Consider the following 9456-nt stretch of genomic DNA (forward strand, 5'->3'; position numbering starts at 1 on the left):
CTTTAATCACCAGTGTCTCACTCTAATCCCTCACCCAGTCTCACTCTAATCCCCCAGTGTCTCGTCTCACTCTAATCCTTCACGCAGTGTCTCACTCTAATACTCCAGTGCCTCACTCTAATCCCTCACCCAGCATCTTACTCTAATCCCCCAGTGTCTCACTCTAATCCCTCACCCAGTGTCTCACTTTAATCCCCCAGTGTCTCACTCTAATACCCCAGTGCCTCACTCTAATCCCTCACTCAGTTTCTCACTCTAATCCCCCAGTGTCTCACTCTAATCCCCCAGTGTCTCGTCTCACTCTAATCCTTCACGCAGTGTCTCACTCTAATACTCCAGTGCCTCACTCTAATCCCTCACCCAACATTTTACTCTAATCCCCCAGTGTCTCACTCTAATCCCTCACCCAGTGTCTCACTTTAATCACCCAGTGTCTCACTCTAATACTCCAGTGCCTCACTCTAATCACGCAGTGCCTCACTCTAATCCCCCAGTGTCTCACTGAAATGCCTCACCCAGTCACTCTAATCCCTCACCGTGTCTCACTCTAATCCCCGTGCCTCACTCTATAATCATCCAGTGTCTCACTCTAATCCCCCAGTTTCTCACTAATCCCTCGCCGTGTGTCGCACTCTAATATCCCAGTGTCTCACTTTAATCCCTCACCCAATGTCTCACTCTAATCCCTCAGTGCCTCACTTTGATGTCTCACCCAGTGTCTCACTCTAATCCTTCGCCCAGTGTCTCACTCTAATATCAGTGTCTCACTTTAATCCCTCTCCCAGTGTCTCACTCTAATCCCCCAGTGCCTCACTTTAATCTCTCACCCAGTGTCTCACTCTAATTCCCCAGTGCCTCACTCTAATCCCTCACCCAGTGTCTCACTCTAATCCCCTAGTGTCTCTCTAATCCCTTGCCCAGTGTCTCACTCTAATATCCCAGTGTCTCACTCTAATCCCTCACCCAGTGTCTCACTCTATTCCCCCAGTGCCTCACTTTAATCTCACCCAGTATCTCACTCTAATTCCCCAGTGCCTCACTCTAATCCCTCACCCAGTGTCTCACTCTAATCCCTCACCCAGTGTCTCACTCTGATCCCTCACCCAGTGTCTCACTCTGAACCCTCACCCAGTGTCTCACTCTAATCCCTCACCCAGTGACTCACTCTAATCCCTCACCCACTGACTCACTCTAATCCCTCACCCAGTGACTCACTCTAATCCCTCACCCAGTGTCTCAGGGGCTGTTTAGCACAGGGCTAAATCGCTGGCTTTGAAAGCAGACCAAGGCAGGCTAGCAGCACGGTTCAATTTCCGTAACAGCCTCCCCGAACAGGCGCCGGAATGTGGCGACTAGGGGCTTTTCACAGTAACTTCACTTGTGACAATAAGCGATTTACATTTACATTTTACTCTAATGCCCCAGTGTCTCACTCTAATCCCTCATCCAGTGTCTCACTCTGATCCCTCACCCAGTGTCTCACTCTAATCCCTCGCCCAGTGTCTCACCCAATGCCTCACTCTAATCCCTCACCCAGTGCCTCACTCTAATCCCTCACCCAATGTCTCTATGATCCCTCACCCAGTGTCTCACTCTAATCCCTCACCCAGTGTCTCACTCTAATCCCTCACCCAGTGTCTCACTCTAATCCCCACCCAGTGTCTCACTCTCATCCCTCACCTAGTGTCTCACTCTAATCCCTCACCCAGTGTCTCACTCTAATCCCCACCCAGTGTCTCACTCTAATCCCTCACCCAGTGCCTCACTCTAATCCCTCACCCAGTGTCTCACTCTGATCCCTTACCCAGTGTCTCACTCTAATCCATCACCCAGTGTCTCACTCTAATCCCCACCCAGAGTCTCACTCTAATCCCTCACCTAGTGTCTCACTCTAATCCCTCACCCAGTGTCTCACTCTAATCCCTCACCCAGTGTCTCACTCTAATCCCTCACCCAGTGTCTCACTCGAATACCCGTGTCTCACATTAATCACCCAGTGTCTCACTCTAATCCCCCAGTGCCTCACTCTAATACCCGTGTCTCACTCTAATTCCCCCAGTGTCTCACTCTAATCCCCCAGTGCCTCACTCTAACACCCCAGTGTCTCTCTAATCCGTGCCTCACTCTAATCCCAGTGTCTCACTCTAATTCCCCCAGTGCCTCACTCTAATTCCCCCAGTGTCTCACTCTAATCCCCCAGTGTCTCACTCTAATCCCTCACCACCCAGCCCGTGTCTCACTCTAATCCCCACCCTTCCCCCACGGTCTCACTTTAATCCCTACAAGTGTCTTACTCCAATTCCCCCCCCTCATGTCTCACTCTAATCACCCTCCCCCCCCCACCCCCAGAGTCCCACACTAATCCCACCACCCAGTGTCTCACTCTAACCACCCCCCCCCCCCAGGGTCTCTCTGATAGACCCCTCTGTGTCTCACTTTAACCTCCCCCCCTCCAAGGATCTCATTCTAATCCCCGACCACCCCCAGTGTCGCACTCTAACCCGGGGTGGGCATTGTCTCAATCTAAACCCACCCCGTGTCTCACTCTAATCCTCCCCCCCCCCCCCACCCCCAGGGTCCCACTCATCCCCCCACCCCCCAGTGTCTCACTCTAATCCCCGTGTCTCACTCTAATCCCCCAGTGTCTCGTCTCACTCTAATCCTTCACGCAGTGTCTCACTCTAATACTCCAGTGCCTCACTCTAATCCCTCACCCAACATTTTACTCTAATCCCCCAGTGTCTCACTCTAATCCCTCACCCAGTGTCTCACTTTAATCACCCAGTGTCTCACTCTAATACTCCAGTGCCTCACTCTAATCACGCAGTGCCTCACTCTAATCCCCCAGTGTCTCACTGAAATGCCTCACCCAGTCACTCTAATCCCTCACCGTGTCTCACTCTAATCCCCGTGCCTCACTCTATAATCATCCAGTGTCTCACTCTAATTCCCCAGTGTCTCACTAATCCCTCGCCGTGTGTCGCACTCTAATATCCCAGTGTCTCACTTTAATCCCTCTCCCAGTGTCTCACTCTAATCCCCCAGTGCCTCACTTTAATCTCTCATCCAGTGTCTCACTCTAATTCCCCAGTGCCTCACTCTAATCTCTCACCAAGTGTCTCACTCTAATCCCCCAGTGTCTCTCTAATCCCTTGCCGTGTCTCACTCTAATATCCCAGTGTCTCACTCTAATCCCTCACCCTGTGTCTCACTCTAATCCCCCAGTGTCTCTCTAATCCCTTGCCCAGTGTCTCACTCTAATCCCCCAGTGTCACTCTAATCAACCAGTGTCTCACTCTAATCCCTCACCCAGTGTCTCACTCTAATCCGTGCCTCACTCTAGTCACCCAGTGTCTCACTTTAATCACCAGTGTCTCACTCTAATCCCTCACCCAGTCTCACTCTAATCCCCCAGTGTCTCGTCTCACTCTAATCCTTCACGCAGTGTCTCACTTTAATCAACCAGTGTCTCACTCTAATCCCCCAGTGTCTCATCTCACTCTAATCCTTCACGCAGTGTCTCACTTTAATCACCCAGTGTCTCACTCTAATACTCCAGTGCCTCACTCTAATCCCCCAGTGTCTCACTTTAATCCCCCAGTGTCTCACTCTAATACCCCAGTGCCTCACTCTAATCCCTCACTCAGTTTCTCACTCTAATCCCCCAGTGTCTCACTCTAATCCCTCACCGTGTCTCACTCTAATAATGCAGTGCCTCACTCTAATCCCCGTGTCTCACTCAAATCCCTCACCCAGTGTCTCACTCTAATCCCTCACCGTGTCTGACTCTAATCCCCCAGTGTCTCACTGAAATCCCTCACCCAGTGTCTCACTCTAATCCCTGTGCCTCACTCTATAATCATCCAGTGTCTCAGTTTAATCACTCAAGTGTCTCACTCTAATCCCCCAGTGTCTCACTAATCCCTCGCCGTGTGTCTCACTCTAATATCCCAGTGTCTCACTTTAATCCCTCTCCCAATGTCTCACTCTAATCCCTCAGTGCCTCACTTTGATGTCTCACCCAGTGTCTCACTCGAATATCAGTGTCTCACTTTAATCCCTCTCCCAGTGTCTCACTCTAATCCCCCAGTGCCTCACTCTAATCCCTCACCGTGTCTCACTCTAATAATGCAGTGCCTCACTCTAATCCCCGTGTCTCACTCAAATCCCTCACCCAGTGTCTCACTCTAATCCCTCACCCAATGTCTCAGTCTAATCCCAAATTGCCTCACTTTGGCGTCTCACCCAGTGTCTCACTCTAATCCTTCGCCCAGTGTCTCACTCTAATATCCCAGTGTCTCACTTTAATCCCTCTCCCAGTGTCTCACTCTAATCCCACAGTGCCTCACTTTAATCTCTCATCCAGTGTCTCACTCTAATCCCCCAGTGCCTCACTCTAATCCCTCACCCAGTGTCTCACTCTAATCCCCCAGTGTCTCTCTAATCCCTCACCCAGTGTCTCACTCTAATATCCCAGTGTCTCACTCTAATCCCTCACCCAGTGACTCACTCTAATCCCCCAGTGTCACTCTAATCAACCAGTGTCTCACTCTAATCCCTCACCCAGTGTCTCACTCTAATCCCTGTGCCTCACTCTAGTCACCCAGTGTCTCACTTTAATCACCAGTGTCTCACTCTAATCCCTCACCCAGTCTCACTCTAATCCCCCAGTGTCTCGTCTCACTCTAATCCTTCACGCAGTGTCTCACTCTAATACTCCAGTGCCTCACTCTAATCCCTCACCCAGCATCTTACTCTAATCCCCCAGTGTCTCACTCTAATCCCTCACCCAGTGTCTCACTTTAATCCCCCAGTGTCTCACTCTAATACCCCAGTGCCTCACTCTAATCCCTCACTCAGTTTCTCACTCTAATCCCCCAGTGTCTCACTCTAATCCCCCAGTGTCTCGTCTCACTCTAATCCTTCACGCAGTGTCTCACTCTAATACTCCAGTGCCTCACTCTAATCCCTCACCCAACATTTTACTCTAATCCCCCAGTGTCTCACTCTAATCCCTCACCCAGTGTCTCACTTTAATCACCCAGTGTCTCACTCTAATACTCCAGTGCCTCACTCTAATCACGCAGTGCCTCACTCTAATCCCCCAGTGTCTCACTGAAATGCCTCACCCAGTCACTCTAATCCCTCACCGTGTCTCACTCTAATCCCCGTGCCTCACTCTATAATCATCCAGTGTCTCACTCTAATCCCCCAGTTTCTCACTAATCCCTCGCCGTGTGTCGCACTCTAATATCCCAGTGTCTCACTTTAATCCCTCACCCAATGTCTCACTCTAATCCCTCAGTGCCTCACTTTGATGTCTCACCCAGTGTCTCACTCTAATCCTTCGCCCAGTGTCTCACTCTAATATCAGTGTCTCACTTTAATCCCTCTCCCAGTGTCTCACTCTAATCCCCCAGTGCCTCACTTTAATCTCTCACCCAGTGTCTCACTCTAATTCCCCAGTGCCTCACTCTAATCCCTCACCCAGTGTCTCACTCTAATCCCCTAGTGTCTCTCTAATCCCTTGCCCAGTGTCTCACTCTAATATCCCAGTGTCTCACTCTAATCCCTCACCCAGTGTCTCACTCTATTCCCCCAGTGCCTCACTTTAATCTCACCCAGTATCTCACTCTAATTCCCCAGTGCCTCACTCTAATCCCTCACCCAGTGTCTCACTCTAATCCCTCACCCAGTGTCTCACTCTGATCCCTCACCCAGTGTCTCACTCTGAACCCTCACCCAGTGTCTCACTCTAATCCCTCACCCAGTGACTCACTCTAATCCCTCACCCACTGACTCACTCTAATCCCTCACCCAGTGACTCACTCTAATCCCTCACCCAGTGTCTCAGGGGCTGTTTAGCACAGGGCTAAATCGCTGGCTTTGAAAGCAGACCAAGGCAGGCTAGCAGCACGGTTCAATTTCCGTAACAGCCTCCCCGAACAGGCGCCGGAATGTGGCGACTAGGGGCTTTTCACAGTAACTTCACTTGTGACAATAAGCGATTTACATTTACATTTTACTCTAATGCCCCAGTGTCTCACTCTAATCCCTCATCCAGTGTCTCACTCTGATCCCTCACCCAGTGTCTCACTCTAATCCCTCGCCCAGTGTCTCACCCAATGCCTCACTCTAATCCCTCACCCAGTGCCTCACTCTAATCCCTCACCCAATGTCTCTATGATCCCTCACCCAGTGTCTCACTCTAATCCCTCACCCAGTGTCTCACTCTAATCCCTCACCCAGTGTCTCACTCTAATCCCCACCCAGTGTCTCACTCTCATCCCTCACCTAGTGTCTCACTCTAATCCCTCACCCAGTGTCTCACTCTAATCCCCACCCAGTGTCTCACTCTAATCCCTCACCCAGTGCCTCACTCTAATCCCTCACCCAGTGTCTCACTCTGATCCCTTACCCAGTGTCTCACTCTAATCCATCACCCAGTGTCTCACTCTAATCCCCACCCAGAGTCTCACTCTAATCCCTCACCTAGTGTCTCACTCTAATCCCTCACCCAGTGTCTCACTCTAATCCCTCACCCAGTGTCTCACTCTAATCCCTCACCCAGTGTCTCACTCGAATACCCGTGTCTCACATTAATCACCCAGTGTCTCACTCTAATCCCCCAGTGCCTCACTCTAATACCCGTGTCTCACTCTAATTCCCCCAGTGTCTCACTCTAATCCCCCAGTGCCTCACTCTAACACCCCAGTGTCTCTCTAATCCGTGCCTCACTCTAATCCCAGTGTCTCACTCTAATTCCCCCAGTGCCTCACTCTAATTCCCCCAGTGTCTCACTCTAATCCCCCAGTGTCTCACTCTAATCCCTCACCACCCAGCCCGTGTCTCACTCTAATCCCCACCCTTCCCCCACGGTCTCACTTTAATCCCTACAAGTGTCTTACTCCAATTCCCCCCCCTCATGTCTCACTCTAATCACCCTCCCCCCCCCACCCCCAGAGTCCCACACTAATCCCACCACCCAGTGTCTCACTCTAACCACCCCCCCCCCCCCCAGGGTCTCTCTGATAGACCCCTCTGTGTCTCACTTTAACCTCCCCCCCTCCAAGGATCTCATTCTAATCCCCGACCACCCCCAGTGTCGCACTCTAACCCGGGGTGGGCATTGTCTCAATCTAAACCCACCCCGTGTCTCACTCTAATCCTCCCCCCCCCCCCACCCCCAGGGTCCCACTCATCCCCCCACCCCCCAGTGTCTCACTCTAATCCCCGTGTCTCACTCTAATCCCCCAGTGTCTCGTCTCACTCTAATCCTTCACGCAGTGTCTCACTCTAATACTCCAGTGCCTCACTCTAATCCCTCACCCAACATTTTACTCTAATCCCCCAGTGTCTCACTCTAATCCCTCACCCAGTGTCTCACTTTAATCACCCAGTGTCTCACTCTAATACTCCAGTGCCTCACTCTAATCACGCAGTGCCTCACTCTAATCCCCCAGTGTCTCACTGAAATGCCTCACCCAGTCACTCTAATCCCTCACCGTGTCTCACTCTAATCCCCGTGCCTCACTCTATAATCATCCAGTGTCTCACTCTAATTCCCCAGTGTCTCACTAATCCCTCGCCGTGTGTCGCACTCTAATATCCCAGTGTCTCACTTTAATCCCTCTCCCAATGTCTCACTCTAATCCCTCAGTGCCTCACTTTGATGTCTCACCCAGTGTCTCACTCTAATCCTTCGCCCAGTGTCTCACTCTAATATCAGTGTCTCACTTTAATCCCTCTCCCAGTGTCTCACTCTAATCCCCCAGTGCCTCACTTTATTCTCTCACCCAGTGTCTCACTCTAATTCCCCAGTGCCTCACTCTAATCCCCCACCCAGTGTCTCACTCTAATCCCCTAGTGTCTCTCTAATCCCTTCCCCAGTGTCTCACTCTAATATCCCAGTGTCTCACTCTAATCCCTCACCCAGTGTCTCACTCTAATCCCCCAGTGCCTCACTTTAATCTCACCCAGTATCTCACTCTAATTCCCCAGTGCCTCACTCTAATCCCTCACCCAGTGTCTCACTCTAATCCCCGTGTCTCTCTAATCCCTTGCCCAGTGTCTCACTCTAATATCCCAGTGTCTCTCTAATCCCTCACCCAGTGTCTCACTCTGATCCCTCACCCAGTGTCTCACTCTGAACCCTCACCCAGTGTCTCACTCTAATCCCTCACCCACTGACTCACTCTAATCCCTCACCCACTGACTCACTCTAATCCCTCACCCAGTGACTCACTCTAATCCCTCACCCAGTGTCTCAGGGGCTGTTTAGCACAGGGCTAAATCGCTGGCTTTGAAAGCAGACCAAGGCAGGCTAGCAGCACGGTTCAATTTCCGTAACAGCCTCCCCGAACAGGCGCCGGAATGTGGCGACTAGGGGCTTTTCACAGTAACTTCACTTGTGACAATAAGCGATTTACATTTACATTTTACTCTAATGCCCCAGTGTCTCACTCTAATCCCTCATCCAGTGTCTCACTCTGATCCCTCACCCAGTGCCTCACTCTAATCCCTCACCCAATGTCTCACTCTAATCCCTCACCCAGTGTCTCACTCTAATCCCTCACCCAGTGTCTCACTCTAATCCCCACCCAGTGTCTCACTCTAATCCCTCACCTAGTGTCTCACTCTAATCCCTCACCCAGTGTCTCACTCTAATCCCCACCCAGTGTCTCACTCTAATCCCTCACCCAGTGTCTCACTCTAATCCCTCACCCAGTGCCTCACTCTAATCCCTCACCCAGTGTCTCACTCTGATCCCTTACCCAGTGTCTCACTCTAATCCCCACCCAGAGTCTCACTCTAATCCCTCACCTAGTGTCTCACTCTAATCCCTCACCCAGTGTCTCACTCTAATCCCTCACCCAGTGTCTCACTCTAATACCCCAGTGTCTCACTCGAATACCCCAGTGTCTCACATTAATCACCCAGTGTCTTACTCTAATCCCCCAGTGCCTCACTCTAATACCCGTGTCTCACTCTAATTCCCCCAGTGTCTCACTCTAATCCCCCAGTGCCTCACTCTAACACCCCAGTGTCTCTCTAATCCGTGCCTCACTCTAATCCCAGTGTCTCACTCTAATTCCCCCAGTGTCTCACTCTAATTCCCCCAGTGTCTCACTCTAATCCCCCAGTGTCTCACTCTAATCCCTCACCACCCAGCCCGTGTCTCACTCTAATCCCCACCCTTCCCCCACGGTCTCACTTTAATCCCCCCAAGTGTCTTACTCCAATTCCCCCCCCCCTCATGTCTCACTCTAATCACCCTCCCCCCCCACCCCCAGAGTCCCACACTAATCCCACCACCCAGTGTCTCACTCTAACCACCCCACCCCCCCCAGGGTCTCTCTGATAGACCCCTCTGTGTCTCACTTTAATCTCCCCCCCTCCAAGGATCTCATTCTAATCCCCGACCACCCCCAGTGTCTCACTCTAACCCGGGGTGGG

This window comes from Scyliorhinus torazame, chromosome 7, assembly GCF_047496885.1.
Source record: "Scyliorhinus torazame isolate Kashiwa2021f chromosome 7, sScyTor2.1, whole genome shotgun sequence".
In the NCBI taxonomy this organism is placed as follows: Eukaryota; Metazoa; Chordata; class Chondrichthyes; order Carcharhiniformes; family Scyliorhinidae; genus Scyliorhinus; species Scyliorhinus torazame.